This window comes from Typopeltis vanoorti, chromosome 12 (genome assembly GCF_054136105.1).
Source record: "Typopeltis vanoorti isolate ZY-2024b chromosome 12, IOZ_Tvanoo_1.0, whole genome shotgun sequence".
Lineage (NCBI taxonomy): Eukaryota > Metazoa > Arthropoda > Arachnida > Uropygi > Thelyphonidae > Typopeltis > Typopeltis vanoorti.
In genome coordinates this window covers 74,283,924-74,311,541 of record NC_143560.1, presented here as the reverse complement: position 1 = coordinate 74,311,541, position 27,618 = coordinate 74,283,924, and the positions used below count along the sequence as shown (strand labels likewise).

At 35.3% G+C, this 27,618-nt stretch overlaps 1 long non-coding RNA gene across 1 annotated transcript in view; it reads left to right on the top strand.

Moving 5' to 3' along the window:
• The window catches only part of LOC150100890 (uncharacterized), a 108,609-nt gene that overhangs the window by 68,949 nt on the left and 12,042 nt on the right, over window positions 1–27,618 (top strand). The window contains exon 2 of the long non-coding RNA XR_016549183.1: window positions 7,040–7,118. This is a non-coding gene — a long non-coding RNA (uncharacterized LOC150100890). The remainder of the gene's footprint in view (window positions 1–7,039; window positions 7,119–27,618) is intronic.

Here is a 27,618-nt window from a genome sequence, read left to right as displayed (position 1 = left end):
TTTCAAGTAGGTGCGTTTAACTAGCCGATACGTGAGTGGAAAAATTCCGAGAATAAATTCCTCATGTGGGCTATTGCAACGGAATTCTGAACTCCTTTCGATGTAAGAAACAAAATTAATGTCGAAGGAAGCTTGACAATTTTCTAAAAATTCGGTGGCGTCTTATCTGAAAGACCCAACGCTACCTTTGTCTACGATGTTCTCTTGCCGAAGTTCCGTAACAACCTATAACCCTCACAAACAACATCAAGACGACAGCACTATTATCAGAAACGCGACCGTCGTACGACGGAGTGTTTTTTTTTTTTTTTTACTTTTTTTTTCTTTCTTTCTCGCTTTTTCTCGGAGAGACGACATTTGCCAAACTACCTTTGGTGCCCGTAAAAATGACCTGGAATGAAGAAATAAGGATGGGAGTATTTCCCAGGAGAAGAAAACATCTTTATTCGAAGACTTTAATGGCATGAGTGCAAGTGAAATATTGTGGATTTAACAATTCTGCCAACAGCAGAGAAAATTTTTTGGCAAGAACAAGACCCACTGGAAAGCAATATATCAAAGAAATCCTTGGTAGATAAAGCTGCAGTAACAATAAACAGGAATTGACCAGATCTCACAAATATTGTCTTTAATCTCAGAATATTAATCAGGATATTAATAAGTATCCTGAAAATCTGTGCTGAAAAAGAGAAGGCATTAACTTGATGTCCAGCATCTTTTATTTTAACAATTTCGCCGAAAGATAGTAAACTTGTAGTTCATTAGATCGCCGTCAGGGGACGCTACTCTCGCCTCCAACATCCATGATGTGATTGATTGTCGTTGGTCTGTAAGTCATTTTACTTTGTCTTTCTTGAGTGTAGACCTTGCCAGCACCTAAGTAATTTTCAATTGATCTGGCAAAAACGTCGCCATGAAAATATTTACTTTATTTATTTATTTATTTTCATTCCTGTTCTACGCAATAGTTCACTCAGAAAACTTTAACATGAGCGAATATAACAGTAATGAAAATTTGAATATGCAAGAAACCTGCCATATTAGTTCGAAATGGGCTAATAACGTAATCTGGATATTAAAGATGGTCTTTTTCAAGACAATACTAGAGAAAGTGCAGAAAACATAGCATGCCACATGACATTACCTTGTACGTGCTTTAAAGAGTTTAATTATGGAGTATATTATGAATGAAAATGAGAGCCTTTTTCCCTCCCTCTCATAATAAGTTATCATAAATCGAAAAAAAAGTTTTCCTGCAAATTTATAAGGATAAAATAATAAAAAAGGAAGTTTATTGAAGATATGTTTACAGTCGTTTTATCCCATGCTAATGCTGAATTTCTGCTTAAATAGAAAAATTCAAATAACTAACGTTTTACTGCTGCTGTTAAAGTATAAATACCTAAACACGTTTATAATCTTTGCAGGAAAATAACTCGCCCACATTGAAATTTAATAAATTGATTCACTTAACTTACACGGGAAGCTATGTAAACGGCGACATAAAAATAATCATCGTAATAAAAATAATAAAAGACTCATTTTAAAAACTTAACTTGTCTAGTTTATACTATTGCCAGGAATCAGGAATCTCTCTCTCGCTTTGTTAATAACTACCTTCCCTCCCCCCCCCCACCTCATTCGCAGGATAAGAAGAAGTTTTAAAGTTTTTCGCATTTTTCTTCATTCTCCCCAATTTTCTGTTCAGTGAACAGTTTTTTTTACGTCTTTTGCTGTCAAGCAGTTGAGCAACATACCAGACTAACGACGCAAAAGTGAAATGTACAGGTAAGAGTTAAACTGCGGTTTCCTAGGTTACGGTCGAGACCAAACGAATATTGTGAGCGAGATTAAAAAAAAAAAAAAAGATAAAGAAAAAAAACTGTGTACTGATCAAACTTCAAAATAAAAAAAAAAAATGAAAGAAAAACAGGAAGCAGTTTAGACACTTCCGTTTTACCGATTAATATTTGCAGTTGTTTGTCTGTGTTTATTATAGTTCTTAACTAATTTAACTTACACGTAATTACCGAGTGGCGATTCTTGAATGGTAAAGTTACACAAACAGAAATGCTTTTTTAAAAGTGTCCGTTGACTAACTTATCAGCTCCCAGATGCTGACCAAACAGCAGCAGCAATGCAGGGTCCACCCAGATAACTGTATATGCATTAGGTGGATGCTTATTAAATAATCGATACACGCACATACACACACACACGCTTTCTCGCGCGTTCTCTTGCATGACGTAGATGTCCTGCTGTAAGAGGGGTAATTAAATTTAGTGAACGCAAAATTGGGAAGTTATGCTAACACATCAAGCGAAGCGGAATCAGCCATCATGTTTTTCCGGTACCAACCCGCGCCGTTTTAATGTAACTTGTGTCAGTTTTGAGATAAAGAAAATGTCACTATAAAATTGCAACAGACAAGTTCTCGAAACATTCCTGTAGGAAAATTTAATTTAGCAAATTTTCTTTGGTTTGTACTCAACTTAAATTGACATGACGTTAGAAACCTCCTAACGGCGAAAAAAGGAACCGAGTTGTGACGTATAAAGGATACCAGATGTAAGAGCGCTTGTAGTGTTCTACAAAGTGCTTCCTTCACTCTCGAGTTTGTAAAGAACATTCCCATAAATACAGTTATTAACATCGGTTTTAAAATTTACTGTAATAGTCGTTGCCAAAGAATTTTTAGACACTTCAGTCACAAGCAATGGAAATTCTTCTGACCAACATAATACGAAAAAAAAATTTTTCGGTAAAATTTAAAGAAAAAAAAATCCGAATATTGTATACAAGATGCTGGAAAGCTATTTTATTGCCAACATAAAAGTCTATTCCAGGCATTCCAATAGAAGTTTTTTTTTTCCCCAGATAGGACAGCTGTGATTATGATTATTTGAAATAGTGCCAAAGAACGTGCCAAGAAAGGATTAGCAATCATCGTGTTTATATGTAGTGGTGTAAGATTTTTTTCTGGTAAGTTACATAGCTGAATCAGGCAGAGATTTCACTTGTAAATAATAAAAACCTCCGAGTGATGTGGTAAGAATACAAACATTTCAAATATTTCCGTATTGTGTTTTTTCTCTTGTTCGTTTGCCTTTTTTCAGATCTTAGTTTTTGTCTTCAGTGGATTTTATTCAAAACAAGAAAAAAAGAAAAGATTAATTGATATTGCCCTATGCCGGTGATTAAACTCAGACCTCTCTAGCGAGTTCAGCTAACTACTCGGTCACGCCCTGGTGTTAATGATGAGATATCCACAATGCATCAGCACCGCACAGAGATTCTTAACTGATTCTAACAGTTCATCCACCTTTAGCCTATTCAAGGTCTAGCGTTTTCCTCTACCTTAGAAAAATGCAAGTTACCTCTTAGCATTTACTATCATTGCATGCTTTTGGTCAGAGATAGACTGTCCGTCTCCAGACACACCCATTCGATCTTGTCAACGACTCAACAGTCCTCAAACTATTGGCGGCAAGGCGTCTTAGCAATAATAAGGTCGACTTCGTTTCTTTCTTAGCTATATTTCCGTTCTCAAGTGTTTTATTCACTGATTGACAGCTCATAAAGTACTCGTGCTTGAAGACTTCTTTGCTGTTTTTTAAGATGGGTTCCTGATTGTCTGTTTTTGATCTCTTCACGTCAGGATCTGAAACGAATAATTAAGAAACTTCCAGAGGGTTCTTGTCTATTCAGTTCCTGAGTTGGTTTGTGGAACCTTTAATCACACACCAGTAAAAGACAAACAAGGGAACTCTTCAAAGATGTTATATATATATGTCAGAATTATAGTGACATAAAATTCAAATATGCATCCCAAAATAAAAGCATTCCAATAACCTTTGACCGATAAACATGACTAGTAAAATAGTTTCAGTACTACAGGATTCAATGCCTTTATGTGTGCGTATATTTTTGCGTGTGGGCGGGCACATAATGAAGATCAGTCAAGCTATTCACTATTTTAGATTGGTTGTCAATAAAAAGCTGTCTCGAATACTCCCAAATGTGTTATAAAAAAAAAAGGTAAGCTCGCATAGCAGCAGTTCGTGCACAAGAAACATTAAACAACCCACACATTACAACCTATAAAGGCTTCGTTTTCCGGGAAAATGAAAAATCTGCCCTTAGCAACCATCTACAATAAATTCTATTGAAATCCTTGGTGGCCGCGATACAAAAATGGAATTAGGAAAGGTCACTGTGAGCTATTGAAACACCGCTAATGTGATTATCGAACCATTCTCGACAATGGTCTCGAAATCAATGTGCTAACCGTTGTTTTGTATACCAATGGAAAATTAACACAGAATATCGTTTTATAGGGAGACTCTAACTTATTTAAATGATCTCTCGTCGGGATTCATTTCGAAGCTGATTTCACTGTACTTATAAGAATAAGTCTTACAAATTTTCACATGGCATAAAATGTAATTTAAAAATAGAATCAAATTATCCGAACCATCCAGTTAACGTTTGAGATATAAAACCTGAAATCAAATTTCTAAAATATTGATGGTAGAAGGAACGCGCTTAATCGACAAACTCGTGCCAAAGATTGTCGGTATTACACCACTTAAAACCGACTCTCCAAAGAGTCCGTATTGCAGGCTATGTCTTGTCTTCCATGTATGTCTTCTTCTATTTTATTAATAAATTAATAAATAAATAATTCCCCAGAATCTTGCTGAGCTTTCTCTACTATGGTTTTAGATATATTTCTTTTGTATGTTTTTGTTTTTGAAGGAATGATTTGCATGCCATTTGTTTTTCTTTTATTGCATTTTCTAGATCTGTGTTCCAGAATTTTAATGTTTTTATTTTTAAAAGTTTATTTATTTATTTATCGACACGCAAAGAGGTTACTGAATCAACTGACCTCTCCCTACTGTTGTTGTTTCTAACCGTTCGTTCCCCTCGGGCGTAAAAAATGTTAATTCCGAGAGTGCATAGTTCTAATCGGCATCTCCCAATAAGTAGAATCCCTTAACGAATATACAAATGCAACCCTGTAATACGGACTAAATACAGAGCTTTGGAAAATGGCGGAGAATATTTACAGCAGAGATTCTTAAAATGAATAAATAACTGTTGAAAGAAATGTGAGGTTCCATCAGCTTGATCAACATCTAAGGTTATATCTACATTTAAGGAAGGAGATAGAGAGGAGTATGGAAAGTACATTGGAATGAGTTGATTAAATACTGGTTACAAAGTGTACAGTAAAATCCTGGCTAGAGGACTTAGAAATATTGCAAACAATCTACTCTCGGAAGAACAAAATGGTTTCGGACATGGATGATGGTGTAATATTGTCTATACACGATCATCCATGTCTTAGCACATAAATATATGTGCTAAAACAAATTATAGAAAAAAGACAAGAATTTATTATAGAGACTCGTATGGCCTTTATAGATTACGAGAAAGCTTTTAATAAAATATACAAAAATACAGTTAAAATAAATTAACAGAAGAGATTGAAATAAATCAGGTTGTCAAACAGCGATGAAGCTTATCTCTAACTCTATTCAATTATTAAACTATGGGAAAAAAACAACAACAATAAAACAAGGTATCCAGTTAACCAGAAGAACTGTTATCAACACAATGCTGTATGCACGTGATTAGATTAGATTACAAGACAATGAAGTTGACAATAAGCCAACAATAGAATTTAAAAATCTCACAAAAGAAAACAAAAGTCATGGCATTTAAAGGTCGAGATCATTTCGAACACACACACACACACACACACACACACACACACACACACACACACACACACACACACACACACACACACACACACACACACACACACACACACACACACACACACACAGAGAGAGAGAGAGAGAGAGAGAGAGAGAGAGAGGATACCCTTTAGGACAGTAAGCGACTTTCCTTGTGCCATTCATCCTCCAATGTGTCTCTTTAGATAGAAATTTCCATCTAAATCGAACTCGTCTAAAGACCTTTATCTTGACTTGGTTTTCTTTCCTCCTTCGTGTGTTAACAAAGCAATCCTTCCAGATAATCCGAACGATCTTACTTTCCATCAGGAGATTTTACGCAATTCTGCTCCATATACGGCATTAAACCAATCCTCACTGCGGCTTCATATTAGTCTCTGGTAGTCACGCTAACTGACTTGAACACCGTTATGGATTACACACCATTTTGGGGACGAAGATATGCATTCTTATCAAGAGAAATAACGATGAAACAAGAGTAAATAAATAAATAATAAAATAAAATAAATAATTCAAAAAAATTAAAAAAATTATAAAAATCAATGACTCGATGTCCAACACTCGTACCGTAACATCAGCAAAAATCTTTATTTCACGGAATTCTAATATGGAAAGAGTTTAATCGGCTTGTACAGTTTTGTACAGTGCACGCGATGACTGTTGCCACACTCCCTCACTTTCGGCATTCACTACGAGCCAGTGTTAGACAGGTCATAAAAATGAAGATATGGAGCGGCTATTAAAAATAACATCCCATCGAAGGGTGCTGATAGCTGGATGTGACGACATTAAGGGATCCTGAGCCAAGCTCATAAAAGAACGTTCTTGGCCAAACAAATTAACTTTGGCGTGCGATGAACCAAATATCCCTGCGTAGAAATGCGAGTTTCGTGTGTTTATGATCAACAAGCTGCGATTCTCGGTTGTTGATCGTATACAAATTTGCAGCTCTGGAGTAGTTGAACACTCAAAATGTGGAAAAAAAAAAAAGAAAAAGAAAAACTCATCTGAATCCAATTTATATGTATATATGTAATTACTCGCAACAAAAAACATTAATATCCCAAGACTATTACTTCTACATTTTTAATGATACGTCTCAGTAATTTAATTACAAAACATTAAAACCAAGATTACTCAGCTTTCAAATGAATATAACGTTGTTGATTATAATTTTCATCGAGACAGAATATTTTAATCTTATTTGGTCCCCTTGCTGACCCTGGCAGCTTGCTTAATAAAATTATATTTAATTGTTTTTATGTTTCTAGGTTGCAGGTATTCTACACGAGCTCCCTGATAGAGAGAATGAGAAGCGTGGGATGAAGCCGTTTGTCATCAATATCTAAAGCGAGTATTATTCATCTGTGTTAAAAGTATTGCAAATCCTTGTAATAATACGTAATGGGATAGTACTATCATAAGTAAACACTTCCGTACTCATTACAATTTCAACTAATTACTGTAATAATTAACACTATAGTGCTAAGTAGTATCATTCTGAGCTAAGTTCTTAGTACTTACTTTCTAGTCATTATATTACAGTGTTTAGTTATTATAATACTTAGCAGAGTACTTAGCTATGATAGTACTTCGTTGTGATATTTTATTATATATATATATATATATATATATATGTGTGTGTGTGTGTGTGTGTGTGTGTGTGTGTGTAGAACTTATAAGCTCTGTATTACTAAATCTTGGTATTTCTAGCCTAGCTCCCACTGACGAGACCTCAATAAAGGTCGAAACCGGTCTGGGTAGTGGCCCCTTGCCTTTAATACAAAACATCATGCGACCCCTTCTTGGAGATGTGTTTTGGCATTAAGGGTAAATATTAAGATTAGTGATCAGAGCTTATGCCACCTTTACCACGAGTTGCCTTGGTCTTGCACTACCTGTAGGATCAGCTAGACTTGCATCACTTGCAGGCGCAAACTTGACTTGTTTGTCTCTTTGTTTACTTGGGAAATGGAGTAAAACCAGGTTTAAAATTGCTTGGTATTTTTAACACATATATATATATATTTATTTATTTATTTATATATCTCAGAAATGATTATTATTATTCATAAATAAAATAAAGACAATAAAAACATATAAAACAAGATTAAAAATTATCCACTGAAAACCCTCTCAGCAGTTTGGGTTTACTTTTACTCCTCCACTGTTGTTCTACCTAATCGATTCTTAAAAGTGGGCGAGAGGTGATTGTATCGGAGTCGATTTATAAAGAATCTCTGCTGACTTTTCCTCTTTCCTTATTTATTTTGTTCTTTTATACGAAGCGGAACGTCTTATCTACAACAGCTCTACTGATGACGATGATACTGCCGGAAGCTTGTACACAAACGCATCGCCAGGGGCTTTTTGTTCAAATCGTTCTTACAGACATGTTCCTTACTTTGAGAAGTCTGAGGAAGTGGTTTATAGTGATAGTGTTGTGAAGCTGATTGGAGGATTTCTACATAACGGTTGATGGCAGGAAGACATTGGGTTCGTCACTGAAAAAAGATAGCGATGAGGCTTTTTTTAACTTTACCGCTACCTCAGATTCGCATTACTGAGCTTTGTCGTGATTTGTTCAGCACGTATTCCCATACGGCATTTCTCTAAGAAGAAGAAGAGTTGATAGCAATGTTCGACTTCATCGTTGAGCTCCCTATTATAGTTTCCGTGGGAGAAAAATGATTTTTCGACGGTTAACAGTGTCATTCAAAAATCAGGTGAAATAGTTTACAAGCTCGAAATTCATCAAATATCCTGACATATAGATAATAAATCTGAGGTTTTATAATATTTTCCTTTCCTTCTTTCCTATTTTTCGAATCTTAAAATACTGCAAATAGATTCGAGAAAAGAGGACACATCAAAAACTTAATTCGTCTTTTCTACCTTTACCCTTTTCTCCTAAAAAAAGGGAGGTCTACAGTTTGCGCACTCATGCACTAGGTAATAAATTCTCGACTAAGTATGTGAAGAATAAAAATATCGAATCCAACGTATTCTGGAGTTATGTAGCGTGACATTTGTCCCGAAAGACATGAAGGAGAAGAGAAAACGACCGCCATCATGGCACCTAAGTTTTCTGATGGATCGATTGAATCTTTCATTATCTACGTAGTTATATGGCAGCAATCCAAAGAATAGTTAGAGTCATTAGACGTTAGGTACACATCTTTATTTTGATGGGAAAGTGAATGATGAACGAAATGATCTTCTGTTTGTATCCAAGTTGTTCGTTGGAATCAACATTAGACAAGGGGGATAGATATTGTAAAAATGTAATTTAAATGGAAAGGGATTTACGGAGAAATATACTCTATACGTATATAGAAATACTAAATGTAAAGCTATTGAATACATATTAAATAGCTTTACATTTTGACCTTGAAATTGGGATATAGCGGACAATCTCAGAGCATTTCATAGACGATCTTCATCGTTTGTGCCAATACAGAACACCACAGACTTTATGTATTCAAGTGGACAGTGTTTACCTTGTCAATACTTCCAATCCATTTCTTTAGCCATTACTTCGGAAAAAGAGACACATAATGCACACGAATTCTATTGTGAACTATCAATTAAAATATATATGACTGATAAGGTTTATGTGATTTTTTATATAACAAAATTCTAAGTCACAAGTGGAATACAATGTTCACAGTGGACACAGACTTAAGTTCATATGATCTCTCTCTCTCTCTCTCTCTCTCTGTGGATTATAAATTTCTAATTCCTAAATATGGAAATTAGAATGTCTTTAGCGAATGAAAAATGAACAGTTTCAAATATTTCTTGTGGTGACACGCACTTTTCAATTGGTACACGCAAGACAGAACAAAATGCAAATTTCGTTGTCTCTCCGCCAGGTTCAGCTAATGCATTAAACCGATAATTCTCCTCCTGTTTTCCATATATAATATATATTTCCTTTTAGCTTCTTCCACTAACCCGCTGTGAACGATGTCACTTTTATTTTTGCGTAGCCAATTTTGGTTACGAAGGAATTTACAATATAATTACTTGTGTGAAAACTTTGTTGTCGAACTACTTAAGTTTACTTTCATGCAAACTAGTTAAAACAAAAGACAAAGAGAGAGAGAGAGAGACGAGGGAAGAAGTTCATTAGAGAGAGGTTCATTAAAGACATATGCTATGACAATTTGCGCACTCCCAAACAGAAAAAGAAAACAAACAAAATGTTAGCACTCTGAAATCCTTCAGGCTTTGTTCGACAAACCTCCAGCTGTGCACACGAGTTCTTGAGCCTCCCCCAGACAACGCGTCATATAATATTTGAAAGAAGTGTGTACGTACATCTGAGAGAGAGAGAGAGAGATGTCCGTGCTCAGTTATCTAAGTAATAACCAATTAACTGCCATAATCCAGCAAATCGTCACGGTGGATGAAGCAATCTTGTTAATTACTGGCAACCTTGAAATCTATAATTATTCTCAAACTCCAACCTTCTTAATGCTTAGCAGAACACTAATTAATCGTATTGGTCGTTTCGAAAACATCTGCGTAGTCTCCACCATACGTCAAAAGATGCGCATTAAGGATGGTAGACACTCTTACAAGTGATGACAGAGAGCCACTAATTTCGTCCGTGGTGAAGCAATTTATTTAAGCAAATTAATTTCATTTATGATGAGCACAGCCAATACTGACACCAGAGGTGTATATATAGAAATACAGCAATTAGATAGAACGATAAAGGAATGAAGCCATCCCATACAAACACACAGGTGTTATCAAGTGCTTGACATCAACATTCTTCTTATCAGCATTCAGGTTTCCTATCTAAAAACGTGTTTTTTTTTTTTGTTTCTGTTTCATTGAGCTTCCTCTATAAGAAACGTGAAAACTAAAACATTACGATGTTTCTATTTGAATAGGCATGCTACTCATTGTCAATGTCTTCTCATTACACCCACTTATAAGGAGCGCGAAATAGTGATTATACTACAGATTCCATCACTACTGATCATGCGAGATTGATATCAAAATTTTGCACTCTGTCCTGCTACTATGATATTCTTCGGGAAATGAGAGAAAGATAACAATGGATGCCAGGAGATCTACTTACTTATTCTGTTTTCCCAGAATACTTAGAATATTATATCAATAGCTTCTTGGAGGAAGATACCACTTGACAACATCCACTAACTGTGTACGATCTCAGGTGTTTTATAACGTATATAAAAAGGAAATACAACTTATTCTTTGAAGCACTACAGAGTTCTGGTGGGAAACCAACTACGTTTCTGTACATCAGAAGTACATCAGAAACGTAGTTGATTTCTCTATTGGTTGTAAACTGAGCAAACACAGAAGGATTATTACTGAGTTGAATGTACACGTTTTATAAACAAAACAACTCCAAGACTTTGCTCAAGTAAACATCCTTGACACACTTGGCTAAGATTTTTTAGAATTTTTTTATTTAAACTGTGATTTTTCAACAGACTTGTTACGTCGTTTGATTCACTAATCAAGTACATCCCAAATGAAACGGCAGGATTCGAACCCGTAGTTCGTTGGAGAGTGGACACGCTATCCACTCAACTAACTAGACTGGTAACTTTTAGTGTTAGCGACCACTTTTGCTGTTATTTAGTAAATATTAAAAAATGCTTAAAAGTTTGGATTGAATCTTTTAAACCGGCATTTCTGTTCCACATACAGTAATGCATCGCGTGTCCCTAGCAATTTTCTATTACCATATCTGACAATATGCGATCGGAAAGTTTCAAGGATGCGACTATTTCTTCAAAGATACTTAGCGATTATCGGAAGGAATTCATCTGCATAACAATACTCGCCCGCCCGGAGGAGTTTATTTCTTTTTTTAACTAAAAGAAGTTCAAACAACATCCAAAGAAGGGGAAGAATCTTTGCAACATTTCCCCAGCCTATTAATTTGTTCACTTCTTTCCTGGAAAGGCAAACTATTTGCTACCCATCAGGAGTGGAGTGTATCTTTGCGTGCTCTATAGAAACATTGTCATTTCTATGGAAAAGGAAGAGTGGCTCGCATCGTTAGCTTCTTTTCATCCCTGCTAGGATTATCCTAAAAAGGAACTCTCTCTGTTTCTGAATATCTTTGAGCCGCCACTCTCTCTCTTTCTGTCTCTCTGAACATGCACAGAATACGAAAACACCAAGACCGCTTCTCTCTTGTACTTGAAAGGCGATTTGCTTGTTTTTTGAAGCAGACTCGAAAACGTATCGCATTGAATACAAAACTGCTGTCCATATTTCATTCGACTCGCTTATTTGTTTCTTTGTTAACTTTAATATATTATCCACCTACTCTACGTTTCCATGGTTTTAGAAATTACGTAACGGTACCCAGCTGCTCTACGATATCCAGTGGAAAAACAAGGGAAACGTGAATATAAAGACAAATTCCATTTGGCCAAGAGACGAGCACAGGGCCGAGCGATTGAAAAAGTGTGTGTGTGATCACATTGTAAATGCACGATTACTCCAGTGTGTGTGTGCGTGTGTGTGTGTGTGTGTGTGTGTGTGTGTGTGCGTGCGCTCGCTCGCTCGCGCTCTTTTTCTTGATGGCCTACAGTTTTATTTCATTTTTTTGTCCTCCTTTGTTATTTTTTTTCTGTTAATGCAAACCATATGGATGCCTTCAAATATTTCAACAGTCGCTAATTATGAATATGACATGAATTGATTCCATATGTTTTACTTGGCAATGAGATTGAAGATTCGGGCAAAAAAAGATAGTAAATGAAAGTCAAAGTGAGCCGCCAATCTTCGATTGAAATTCATTAAGTGTTATATTAGAGGAGAGGGGGGGGGGAATGACAAGCACTTTGAAAATTAACATTTCACTTAAAAGTAATCTCCACAACTGATATTAAATAATTCGTAACTGTTTTTTCAAGTTGTAAAATAAATCCCCCAAAAAATACAGTAAGATTCTACAGAGATAGTTTTTCCATAAGTTGTAAAACTTACATTCAGCAAAGGAAATTGAAATGATAATTTTCTATATTTACAAAACAGCGAAGACGATGATCGGCTTTAAACTACACAAAGTAAAATTAGAAGCAAAGGAAAATAAAAGAAAGAAAGTACGGGTGATATGTGTTATATTTTTTACTCAAGTTTGTTTTCTCTTTTTTATGGCTGATTTTACTCTTACTGTGAAGTTTGAAATTTCAAGAGAATAAAGAACCCCATACGTATGGTATTAACTCTGGTTTTACCATCAAGTGTTTCAAACTCTTTACAGTGTGATAAAAGGCACTAAGTTCTACGAATCTACGAATGGGGTTACGAAAATAATAATTGCTCATTTACATTTGTAGTATTTTGCCAACTAATCAATGAAAGATTATGAAATAAGGATGAAAAAAATATTGCAGCAACCAAAAGTGTGAGATGTAGTTTCGATACAGTTAATGTTTGTCGTATTAGTAGTTTACACAGAAAGCATCTTATAATGTAACCATGGTTCATTGAAGGACTTCACTCATGACATCATCTACCATGGTGGTAATATATATTAAGAATAATCTTTTCTATTTGATTAGGGATTAGGAGGAAATTTTCCAAACTCAAAGTGCTGACTTCATGTATGAATTCTTCTCTTTGTAGTTGTAGAAAACGGCGAAGACCGCATCGAAAATATTACAATTTTCTTAACCAAACTTCTATACTCGTAAATTTTCAAATATTCTCCTTTACACTCTATGAATAAATTCTGAAATAATTAATAAACCCGTGCATATTCTAAATACAATTTCTTCCTGAACACTCCCCATAAAGACCTCCACAAAACACGCAATGGAAAGACAGACAGATAAGTAAGATGAAGTGGCACAGTTATTGACAGAATAATTTAAAACGCTCCACAGAAAGAATGAAGAAAAAAATTATCCATTTCAAGTAGTAATCTATTCGAGAGAGAGAGAGAAAGAGAGAAAAGTAATTATTATTGCATCCCATGAATCTTTAATAACAAGTTTAAAAAATATATATGACAATTAGTTTTTGTAGAGGGCGTTGCTTACTTTACTATTAATTAATTTAGTTGGTAGAAACGAATAAAAAAATACCCAGAAAGATCTAAAGGGTAACAGTCGCGCTTTCGATTTTGGTTGGCGATAGCAGCAAAAGGCCGAGAAATGTGGAAATAATCCAATAAGCTGAAAGGAGCAGGAAGTTGAACAAATTAACTGCCACTATGGAACGACGGAAATAATCAAATTAGATATCGGCAAAAGAAAGAAGTGGAGACAAGGGAAAAGGGGTAAAATAACAACATAAAAAATGGGGAAAAGAAAAAGACAGAAAAACGAAATACAAAAAAATGCAAAAAAAAGAAATACGAAGAAATACCAATAAAAAAAAAACGTCTTCCTCCATTGTAAAAATACAGAAGAAACAAAACCAGATCAAATATAAATCAGAAAATGAAAAATAATTTTATTAAAAAACGAAATACACTTTTATGTGCTTTATTTTAAGAGCAGATTTATTTTAAGAGTTTTGGGATAAAACAAACAAAAAAATTATGCTCTTAATGAAAGCACAATTGCTTACCCTATGCCATAACTAATGATAATATTGTAATAATATACAACATTTTCCTTACAATTACGAAAATAATCCGAAAACCTGAGGAGCTACTGATCAAATATTTCCTCCTCTTTAATCTCCATCACTGTACGACAAGCGACTACATTTTGCTTGGAAAAGATGAGAATATTTTAACAACGAAAGTGAACGATCGCCATCCAACTAAGAAGCACTTTATAAATTACTGCGATTTGGGAGGCGTAGGTGAGGAGAGCAAAGAGGAGAAGATGAGGTACTGATGTGGAAGCGTAATTATTTGGAGTGCAGAAACTAGTTTTTAAATACTTTTTCTTGCATATGAATATCCATTAAAAGAGAGAGAGAGAGAGAGAGAGAGAGAGAGAGAGAGAACAGCGTGATAACAGGGAATGACGAACGATGCATCACTTTTGATCGATCTGTGCTTCTAGAAAAGCAGCAACACGTCAACACGCACTCTCTCTTCCTAAACTCATTTCATCTTCCGTTGAGTGAGTCAGCAACTCAGGCAAATGGCTCCAGGAAAGGAGTGCGAGGGAGGGTGGGATGGAGGGCCATCTACTTCATCGCATTACAGCAATGCTGATTCCATGTCTTCCTTCATAAACCACGGAGGAGAGGTTTAATAAGCCTCCGAGGTGGGGGGGAGGGAAAGAGAAATGGGCAGTATTCTTTTGCAGCACTACATATCCGTTAAAACACACACACACACGCACGCACGCACGTCCCTTAGCTGCTTTAAATATTCCCAGCATGAATGGACTTCATACAAAGCTTATTTGCTTCTTATTCTTGTCGGAACCCGACAATAGCTTCCTACCAGCACCAATATTTAAATACGAACAAGCCCACTATAAGCCTAATGCAGTTCTATTTATTTTTGAAATTATGCAATAAAATCACAGTACATATTAGTATCATAAAATAGGAAATGAATACTCTTTACAGTAATAAACGGATATTGAATGTTTATTATAATTCCGATGAAGCCTGAGCCCCTCCGTAGCTCAGTCGGCATCGATGAAGCCCTTTTGCTCGGAAAGACCAGGGTTCGATTTCCATCTATGACGTAAAGAACCTTTATCTGGTATTTTTCGAGTAAAGGTGACTTAACCGGTCTCATACGGAGGTGGAGGTTTTTCATCCCTCCAAATAGGCAAACCGGCCCCGTGAACACACACAGCTACAGTCATGAATACTTACGGCAAGGAAGGCAGCGGGAAACCACCTTGCTTCAATATGCTGGTGGGGTAGAATATTGCTACCCCACCAGCCATAAGGCTGAAGGAAAAATACAATATATATATATATATATAAGCCGCCTTTTTTGTCACATCTTGTGACAGGTTGCATAGTAAAATTAGAACACTTGCATGATCAACCCAGTTCTCACCTTAAAGGAATTCAATCGCTATGAAAAATATAACGTGGAGCTGCAATTCGTTTGAATAAATATCCAAATGAGACTTGGAAGTTGGATAGAAAATAAAGACTGGCCTGTTGGACTATTTTACCGAATTTCAATCAATATTAATGAAAATATAAAAAAAATAATAATAAAGATTCGCAAGCACTGCAGGTTGTTGCAAAAAATTATATTTCTTGTCTTTCAGGAATCATAACTGTATTAATAACATCATCTTTCTGTACACAGAAATTACTTTGGGAATTATTAATAAATTTAGTATAGAAACCTCTCGCGATAACCTAAATAAATTTTGCTGAACTTACGATATATTTAGGTCTATTGGTGCAATAGGACAATCGATTTTGTTGCAATTGGTCCTCTCTCTCATTTCATCTCTCCGTTAACGTGTTAGTCTCAATGGCCACTCATGACCAAGTTACTTGGTTTCGACTAAATGAAATTGATGCTCTGATGATCGAATGAATGCTCTGAAAGAGGAAGTAAGAAGCTCTTGCTACCTCTTGCAGGATTTTTTCTTGAAGTCCCGAATGCTATATACACCACATTAGTAACAAAGTAGGTAGTGACATCATTTAAAAGACCTTCAATTAGAAAGTCTTTTAAAATGTCATTGACATCATAGACGGATCCGAACGCAATTCTTTCTAATAAGAAGAGCATCTATCTAGCGACAATGAAATGGAAGTGCTTATGATCTCGTGAAAACTCTTTGGAAGAATGTTATAAAAATTGTCAAAGATTTTTAAAGACAGCTTTGTAATCATCTTGTAGGTAGAAGATCCCACAACATGGAAGTAGCTTGCAGTGTACACGGTGTTGACTGAGATCGAAGAGAGCGAAATGAAGTTGACGATAGTGCAGGTTTATTGCTTCTAAATAGTTGTGTAAACAAAGCACGAGATTGTATTGGTGGGAATTAATCAATTGGATTATATTTTGGATCACATTTATTCCTTGTCCGCCTATTTCACTGTTTTACGGAAGGCCAAGCGATGCCATCAACGTTTGAGACCTGCTTATTTGCCCTTGTTTCAAAAGCTCATAAAATTCCTGGCATCCTAGATGCATGTCCGTTCACGTGATATATAAAACTGGGAATTTTTGACCTCTACAAATTTTGTTGAGTTAAGAAGAGGAATGAAGTGAATTATTAATTAAAAAAAGTGTGTACAGTGTTTGAATCAATCAGATGTCGTTTATGTAGGAGGAAGATGACAGAATAGAACTTGGGACATTACTCCTGCATTGGTAAGGAAATCTGAACACAGGAAACCCTGCACTTTAACACAGGGAACGGTCATCGAATGAAACTGCCTACCAGGTTACAAAGGATGAAAAGAAGACTATAGGATGACAGTGTGCAGTGGACATTTGTGTCAAACACGCTCAGATGTCTTCGATTCGATTGATGAAGAGGGCTGCGCAAATTTCTCCAAACTCTTCCATGACTTACATAGACGGAATAGCGAAGGAGATTTGTTGCAGATAAAGAGGCCGAATCGGTACTGGGGATCATTAATTGGTGGACTTTTCAATCTATAAAATTAAAATTTATGCATAAAGACCAAAGGATGCATAAAATTCATCATTATTGATATAATGAGCGGTAAATTGATTGGCTTGAGTTCTTTCGAATTATGATGGGATATCATCTTTATCTGCAGATGTTGTTCTTGTAAGCGAGTACGACCAGAATGGATCACTGGCAAGCCACAGCCTATAATTCTCCAAGGCGAAAAGAAAGCGAAATCATCATTTGTACAACAGACACATTTTTATACTTTTGGTCCTTTTAATTTTTTTTGGATTTATTATTACTTTATTCACATAATTGATACACAGTCAAAACAAGATATCATATAAAAAAAGTTTCACTAGTGATAGAGAACAATTCAGATTCTACCCAATTTATTATTATTATTATTATTATTATTATTATTATTATTATTATTATTATTATTATTATTATTATCTGATACCTCCAGAGAGTCAAGGACTCATCGAGGGAAGCTATAAATCACCCAAACCAGCTGTCATACCTTCTCTTAAACTCATTCACACTAGATGCACTCACTACCCCTAAGGGCAAATTATTCCACTCACTCACTGCTCCTCTGGGAGAAAACCCTAGCTCTTACCCCTTTCTTGACTGAGAACAAACTTAACTTCCATGGATGCCTCCGTGTTCTCTCCCCACCTTCCATATAACGAAAAATTTCATCAGACGATATCCTATAACACTAATTCAAAAGTTTATAGACCTCTACCACATCACCCCTCTTTCTCTTGCTTCTATTATATTTTTATTTTTTTTTACAGCTATAGGGAGCTTCAGCCACAGTCATTCAGAAGTTCTTCTGAGTTACTAAGGAGAACGTGGATATTTGCAGTTCATAATATTTATAAATGGAAAACTATACTTAGCAGGAGAACTGGTTAATAAACATTTAAGTGGGCTTGTAAACGAATGAAGAGTGACTGGATGATTTGCATTAAGTCATCGCTCTAGCATGTCCTGCAGGTAGGCCAGTTGAATCTGAAATAGGAAGTCAGTCGAACATAAAGTCCATCTTCAAGGAAGACAAGCTCACTGTTCTGATAGTTGAACTGCACACATTCAGCTTACAGAGATAACAAGTCAAAGGGATCAAAGTGATTTTTAGATATTGGAGAACAGTAAACCTCAACAAATGAATGTAAGATAATGCGGTAAGTTTTGAACCCGATAAGATTTTATAAAAAGGATTCTAGATTTGATATTCTTTGGCACGGAATGTCAAATCGCCAATTAAGCATTGCTGCCTTCAAAGCGAAAAAATTCGTTTCGAGATTATTTGGAGCGGTGAATATGGCGAGTGGTTGTTATAACTGCAATCGATGTTTAGTTAAGAACAGGAAGTGAGGCCCTGCTGTCATTATATGTCATATTCGTCATTATACCAGGGGTTGGTAATTCGGATGTAGGGCTTAGATTTTTCTGATATTTTTAAATTTCTTTTTTAATTTATATTTATTTATTTTTGAGTTAGGTTGTATAACCTTGCTGTTACTGTGTCGTTTGTCCTTTAAATAATGTTGCGAAAGACTTAATTAAAAAAAAAATAAAAGACAAGCAGTGAGAGGAGACAACCTGTGTGGAACATATTGCACATACAGAGAACCATTAGCCCTACGTGGACTCAACTGTTCCCCCTCCTCCCTGCGTATCCACACACACACACACACACACACACACACACCACAAGGACTCCCTCTAAGCATAGTTTATCATGGCGTTTCCCAAAAATTACAAAGTAGGAGACCGTCTTTTTTTTTTTTAAAGTAGAATTTTTTGTTTCCCATCTCTTATACACGTACATACATGTATGCACGTACGTGATATGCCTAGATGTAGATTTTTGAATTAAGGAAGTAGATTTGCATCCGAAAACGTATATGCTAGTAGATAGTTTCCGGATTGTGTACTATCTTCTCAGTAAGCCTCCTAATAATATCAGGTTCTATCCCGTATATTACGTAGCTTCCAGCCCACTTTATTGTATGCACACACACACACACACACACACACACACACACACACACACACACACACACACACACACACACACACACACACACACACACACACACACACACACACACACACACGCACGCGCGCGCGCACGCACGCACACACACACACACACACACACACACACACACACACACACACACACACACACACACACACACACACAAACCCCCGAACTGGAAGAAAGGTTTTGAGTCTCCATAGTATATTTGACATAACCCTGAAGGGTATCATGTAAAAAGCAAAAGCAACGGCGGAAGAGGAAGTGGAATAGACGCACTGTATTCCTGAGACCAAAGATGGATTAGTCACTTGAGACCTCTACTAAGTTAAGACAACAACTTTCAAGGTGACGAAAGTCGTGTATGTCATCTAAACACTAAAAAAATATCAGCATGAACAATGCCTCCTGATTTTTACTTTTAATAAAATTTTATTAGAAATGCATAGTAAAATCCTCGTTATAATTGAAGAAGTCCTAAGTTATTGCTCAATAAAGAAAAAAAATAGAGAGAGGGAGATTTCACTTTTTTTTTTTTTTACTTTATTTGCTATAGAGTATCTGTCGATATTTTTATCTACAAAGCGCGAGCGGCACTTACTAAGACAACTCCCACATGGCCACACTCAACTATCCTTATATAATTTTGGTAGTTATGGGAGAAGCGTAGGATGACCAAGAAAAACAATGCGCTTGCGTTTGGCAGCATACTTTTATATATAATTCTGTTTGGAACCCAAACAAAGTTATGTTCATAGAACTGCCGTACATCCTGTTTGAAGCTGCCAGAGGATGTCGTAAAATCACCAATCAAAAATTTCAGTGAACATTGGAATTAAGAATAAAACTGCCAAATGCTTTCAGAGATAGGCGTGGCACGTTCATGTACGGTAGTCTCCTATTCCTGCAAGTACTAACGCCAGTGATAATAACAGCTGGGTTGTATATTGGTTTTGAAACTAAATACCGTATATTACAATAGGAATTACTTTTAATTTATTTCATTCGGCAGGTAAATAAACAAAACTTATTTTGCAAAAGAAGTTTTTGCCTGATTTTGGAAAGAATAAGTGAAATTTTTGTTTCGTTTTAAAATAATTACTTTTATACAAATACGTTGTATTAAGAGTCGCTGAAATGAAAGGGAAGTCATTAAAATACAAAATAAAAGGTTTATTTATTTATACAGATTTCTTATGTGGATAGAGGCGTTCCACAACGAAGTTAACGACATTTCATCCAAATCACAGAACGTGGCTGTTGCTGAAGTCTTAGCTTAACATTCATGGAAAAGAATGTAATTTGTCCTATTTTTCAGAATTTGATTTTACATGAAAAAGTCTACGATGCTGCTTCGGCTGCTTACTTTTAACTCTTTAAAGGTCAAAAAATGATGAAATTCACATTATTTTGACAACATTATTGCGAGTTGAAGGTGTCGCCACCGTCCAGAAATACTGGCAATAGCGAATACTGCTAGGTAAAAGCTAAAAGATCAACACAGTCCTTTTTTCTATTCTGGAAATTGATCTTCTTGGATAGTGGAGGAGAGATGGTTGAGCGAATTCGAATTCGAATGAATTCGAATCCGCTGATCTCATCCAATCCTGTTATTTTTGTATTATATTCGATTCAAAATGGATCGAATTCTGTATTTTTTATCAGCTTGTTCATAAGATTTTAATCTTATATTCTTTATTCTTATTCCACTTTCTGCTGTTTATATTTATTTATTATCTTTTAAATTTACGTTATTACTAAAATTACTCTTAACTGTTTATAAATTGATTATCAATTATTGTGATTTTGTTACTTGAAACGTAACAAAAAAAGTTTTTGCTTTCATATAGCAAAAACAACTTCCATTGTTTTTGCTATATGAAAACATATAGCAAAAACAATGCTATATGTTTTCCTTTTTATGTTGCGCTGTTGTGTAAAATATACTCCTATAAAGAACTGAACTCCTTTGTGTTAGTAATAAATATAGAATTCTTGCCCTTTGCGGTTACCATTAGGTGATATCGGCTTGGGTAAGGAGAGAGACGAAATATGATCTAGTTTCATTAGTTCGGAGCATCAGGAGCAATATATCTTTTCGTAGACAGTTATTATACCTTGAAATAGGACACTATTTCAAGGACTGAAATGTTCAAAGACTTGAAAAGAAAAAATGATTTTGGATTTTGGTGATTCTTTTCCGTATTTCAATGTCTTCAGAATGAGATAGTCTACATAATTTTCAAATCACTCTGGGTCTAATAAAATCTCTATTTATTTGAATAAATTTAATCTTACTTTTCTTCAAAGATATGTATTATAATTTCTGTATATTAAATAGAAATAAGTAGGGAGAAATAAAAAAAAAGAAACGGTAAAAGAAATACAACTAGAAGGAGACAGGAACTAGCAATAACTGGGAGTTGGGTGGTCCTAACAGAAATAAACCTGACAGAAATAAACTCAAAACTATTATTTGAACCTTTTTTTATTTAGTTCATATTAAAAACTACATGAAGTAAACATATTTAAATGTAAACTGAATAGCAATGTTCGAAGAATCCCTACATTTATGACATATCCTCACAAAAATATGAACAGTATTAAAATAGAAGGAGATCTCCAACTACGTGGTGTTTATGAAACTTCGAGTCGAATTTCCATTTCTCTCTGGCTCCCATCTCCTGAGTAATACCGAATGTCACTAGAGTATAACTATTTCCCTATTTTTGAAGTTGGATACAAACGTTCATTCAAAAACCGCAATCATTGCCTCAGGAGGTTTATCACGTAGATCTTCAGCACACTAAAACTGCTCGCTTTCTCAACATATTGCAACGGCATGCTACGTGTGGGTCGCGTTTAGAAATACCAAAATCATGTTACATTTTTGGCATCGTTCCTAAAAACGAAAGAAAGAAAAAGAAGTCAAGAATATTTGGTTTCTCAATGCATTAGTAATTTAACAACCCTATAAAGAAAAACTAGAAGATTGCATCGAGTTTCTCAACGTAATACGCTTCATTATTTTAATGAGAAATAAAAAAGATGACTTCATTTGTTAATGAGAATTTGGTTACTGCCTTATACGTATAGCTTTTGGAGTTGCATTAAAGAACTTCTGTATGATCCTTTTTTTTAATGCGTTCGTAGCACTTTTTCTGTACATCTAGAAGGATAATTTATAAGCTACTGTTTTACACCATAAGCAATGTCTCTATATAAAAAGCTGTTATTACTCTGTGACAGGCCTCTTTACTTCCAACGTCAATGAAAGAGCATTAAGGTGCATTTATTCGAACTGCAAGTGTAAACGAGATCCTCACACATGAAATCGCAGAGAGAGTGAGAACGAAAGTAATCGCGTATTATTACCGGACATCAAAGGTATTAGGGTGAAAACATAACGAGACAAGCATTGGACTACAGAAGAGGTTTAGATGCACACCTTACTAAGAAAATTGCCACTTTAACGAAATCCAAAGACATCAGAAGACACATAATGAAAACAACTGAAATAAAAAGCTACAAAAATAAAGTGTAAAAAGTCTAATAAAACATATTACTACAAATCGAGGATAACATCCACGCCTTAAAAATGAGGACCATATTTTATAACACCAACTAGGCAAGCACGCTATTACGTAAAACAACAAAAAAATAAAACTGGGCTTTTTCCAGAAAATATCTAAGACTGCTCATTTAAAAGATAAATTGATAAGTAGTTCTCCAAGACTTTAAGTAGTGTTACAAGTGAGGAAACTTTGTATTAAAAAAAAGGATAAATTCTTTCTCTTATTGGCACAATGATTACGTGTTAACAACAGAGTTATCTCACGGCCAAACATTACTTTTAATTACAAATACTCCAGTTTAATTATTCTACATTACATGGAGAATAATTAAACTGGGATTTGGAAACATTTTTTTTTCATCCAAAGAGCATGCGGTGTACAACACCCCAATAAAGATAGAAACGAAAATGATCCAACTCTGTAAAACTATGTATTCGCAATGCACCATAAATGATACAATATGGATGGTTTAGCAGAACTCATGCCGATGTTAGATAGATGGAAATGAATTCGATTAGAACCGACTAATTTCAGAAAATCGATTAATATTAAAAGAACAGACATCACTGAATGATTTCGGATGACGTAGATGAATCTCGAATGAGAAGTGAAAGATGGCAATGGATTAAATCTAATGGAGATACGTTATAGTGGTGATTTGTATCTATTGACGTCATCTATCATCAAAGAGTTGCAAATAAATGCATGAATCATACGTTATCGTACACGGCAAGTCTGTTTGGAGAACGGCAGAGATTGTAATAATACATCAAATATATTAGTTGGTATTGCATGTGGATCAAATGGATGTTGAATGTCTGCTGGGCAATAACAAATACATGCGGATAAAGTAAACTGATACGATCTGTTTAATAGGAGTTTGTGACTTTGTTGTGCGCATTCAGAATGCAATATAGCTTCCAACAGAGACAGAGATGAACTTGATACTTAATTAGTACTCGATAAGCAGCTTAGATCAGATTAGATTTGCAAATGTCAGTTGAGTGACATATTGGGAATTCATTTTGTGTCCACTGAAGTCGTTGATCTTTGATCTTAAATGTAAACAACTTTAATATTAATTTTGCTCTGAGTTATTTGTTTGTTTATCTTTTAGAACTATTGTGAGTTTGGATAAACGCAATACGAACAAAAAAAAAAGCTTCTTCAGGCATTTAATTTGCTCGAATTAGTTTGAAAAGTATGGTTTCGTTAGTACAGACTGGGATCTTGTCCACAGTTGTTTGCCCGTAATTTTCTTACGGCTCATGGCTTCCCTTGACTGACATCTTTGAGAATGTTTCTTAAACACTGTTTCGGTTAAGAACGAAAATTTAAAATCGGAAAAAAAAACTTAGCACCACCGTTTGATGGCATATAATGTTGAAAACTTCAGACGGTCTGTGATAAGTGAACGAATTCTGCCATGGCAACAAAAAGTCACATCGTATCTAATTCCCAAACAAAATTTAAATAAAACGCAAGCACATTCATTAATTGTACTTGAAAGTCTTGGTAATTAAATCATGTGACTTCGGGCTTTTTAGTTTAAGTATTTCTCTAGAGAATAATCGGATACAATTATATCATGCCTTTATGATTTTGTGGTTTCCTTAACAGCAAGCGGTGCGTTAGCTAACGAATTTCAGAGGCAGGATACTCACGCTTTTCTAGTAGCATATTAAATGGGTGGTTATTGATTTGAAAAATGTTATACAGTAATCCTATTTATGTGTAACCTCTTACCTTGCCCGTACTCTGCCACTGACTTAAAGGAACCAAATCGATACGCGTATTCAGTTTCATATTAAATTAGAACTTCTAAACTGTTGTGATTTTGTAGTCAAAGAAAGAGAACCAGGGGATGACAATTATCGCCAACGGATAACTAAGGTAATGAGGCATTATATCATGTCTATCAGTTGAATTTTCAGGCTATTTTCTCTTGTTTGCGGAATACTACTACTACTAATAATAATAATACTGTCACCGCCATCCGAGGTCGATTAATTTTGCGTCGGTTGTAAAGGCTCGTGCAAAATAAATAAAACTCCACACGTACTTAATGGGATTCGAACTCAAGTTCTTCCTTACAGACCTTTGAAGGTATTCCCAAATGCTTCACGGATACTTCGAAATCAACTAGATTTGATTAATTAGCTAATTTAGCTTACATAGAAACCCTGATACTATTAGAAGCTCGAGATTGTCAAGTAAAAATCAAGAATGTGATCACATCGTCAACATCCTTTTGGAGTTTTATTAGTATTAATACGTCACTGACTTATCAGTTACCAAATAACGAATATTGGTAACTGGTTTAAATCCTAGTTTACATGTTTTTGTCTTCATTCTCTCAAAATACACGTGAAAAATCAACAATCATATCAATTCAACAAAGGGAAACAAATTTTAGCTTTCTTTTGTTGGTTATTCCTTTAAATACAGCATTATCCACAGAGTCGGCTGTTTACTACAGAGTTCAATGGAAACATGACGCATATCCTGCCACATCAGACCACGTTTATCAATTGTCAGATATCACGTTATTTCCAGTATCAATGTGCCTTTTTTTAGTAACAAAGAAGTGATTGCAAGTTTCGTTTGACGTCATAATGCTTCATGGTGATACACGGTTAGGATCCATCGAGCTCTGGTCACTGGTAATATATTGTTTGGAAACCTTCATGTGGCAAATGGGCACAAGTTTCTCAGTGTAACGGAGTATCTGCTTCACCAGTTTTACGTCACATACTGTACTTCCACCGATATTACTTCCTTCGTGCACTTTTATTGTTTTTTCCCATGTCATATTATCAGATATATCACCTCTTGGTCTCTTGTCTCTGCCAAACTGCACGATTATCACCAGTGTGTCATACCTCACGCTATTTGCACTGTTGACAAGCTCCTGTTGTCACATTGTTCTTTGTGTCATGAGATTTCGCTTTCCTCTTCATTTCCTCATTCGTGTCTCAAACTCGGCAACTGTTTCTTTTAGACGTTAGGAGAACTCATGTGGAAACTTGTACAGAAGAGAGGCGATGTCTAGGGAGGAAAGAACACTAATCCCAAGTTCCTACTGTGGTTGTATCAAATGCCCGATGTCATAATTATTTTTTTATAGATTTCCTTTTATTTTGTTTTATAGATTAAAATAGAAATGTTTTAAAGTATATTATAATCTTTGTTAAAAACTGCTGTCCTCAATAGGAAGGATGCCACATGACTGACACGAGCTTGAAATTAATTTTTCTCTAAGAGTATAACATTATGGAAGGAAAGGTAGCACATTTAAGGATCAAATTTTGAAAAAGACCAAAGATATTGGTACAGCACGAGACGTTTTGGTTTAAGTTTACTCTCCTTTCTAGTCATAGCTCAGTGGTACGACTTCCAAATGAGGTCTTTTGGATCTGAATTCATAATAAAACACCAAGGTGCGTTTTCTACTATTGGTGAGTTATAAGAGTGACTGAAGGAAATAGAAATAAGAGGATGTATAGGAAATTTTGATTTCTTTGAACTGAAAAAACATGAATTTATTTATTTATTTTATTTTATAAATTAAAAACATAAATGAAGAGTTTCATTTACTTACTAGCGTTCTGGAATAGGTAGGGGACTCAATCTTAACTACCTTTCGAACAGGTGGATAATTGAGTTCAGGGCTATCGATGATCATCTTAGTTTTTAACCGAATCAGAGGGAGAATACAGCAAAGCAGTTGTGGCCATTTAGTGATTCAGAACACTCTCTTTTATTATGATCTGATCTGAAACAATGTGTATTCTTCGGTCGATTTTATGAGGTGGTTCAAACTCGAGTCTTCAGGAGGAAAAAAAAAAAAAACCAGCTTATGCCAAAGCTCGACTAAGTCGGGAAGTGGTGGATTGATACAGTTAAAAATTAAAAATCATTTTAATTTTTTAACTGTATCGGGTTCATTTACATAAAGTGAAATTTATAATAAAATGAAGAAAGAACAAAACAGGTAAAAAAAGGATGGAGCAAAACAAATCGAAAAGAAAAAGAAATAGTCTTGAAACCCAATAAACAAACAACAAAAAAACTGGATGAAATTCCTTCCTTGAAACGAATAAATAAAGACGATCTCACTATTTAATATAAGACCGGCTGGATTGGAATTTTGTGGGAATCTTTACAAAATGACATCGCAGCAAGCAACACGCAAGTCGCAATGCTTACATCTCGCATTACGGTACATTATTTATTTGAAAAAGAGGAAGGCTGAAGTGATGTTTTAGAAAGAAGAAGGAAATAAAGTTATCTTAAAGGGGGGGGATCTCAAACGAACGCAGTCAAAGGTTGCCTCGAGCATGATTTAACAGAAGCACGAGCTGCGTTCATCCTCAACTTCCTGCAGCCAAAAATTGAAGCATTTCGAAATAGCTTCTTACGAAAATCACTTTGACTATTCTATCAGCCTCTAAAAAAAGAAAGAAAGAAGAAAGGAAATCTATAAATGTCAGGCCTGCAAGTACCGCACCGCTATTACTTCATCTCACAACTTGATTTATAATTTCTGCTTTGCCTCAGAATCAATCCTATTTCCTGAAGAGAATGCAAGCGGCTGCTATTCCAAGTTGATTTGCTTTTGCGCCTCTTTTATTTCCTTCCATCTTTCCCCATTGTCTTTTGCTTCTGATGCAATTCGAGAC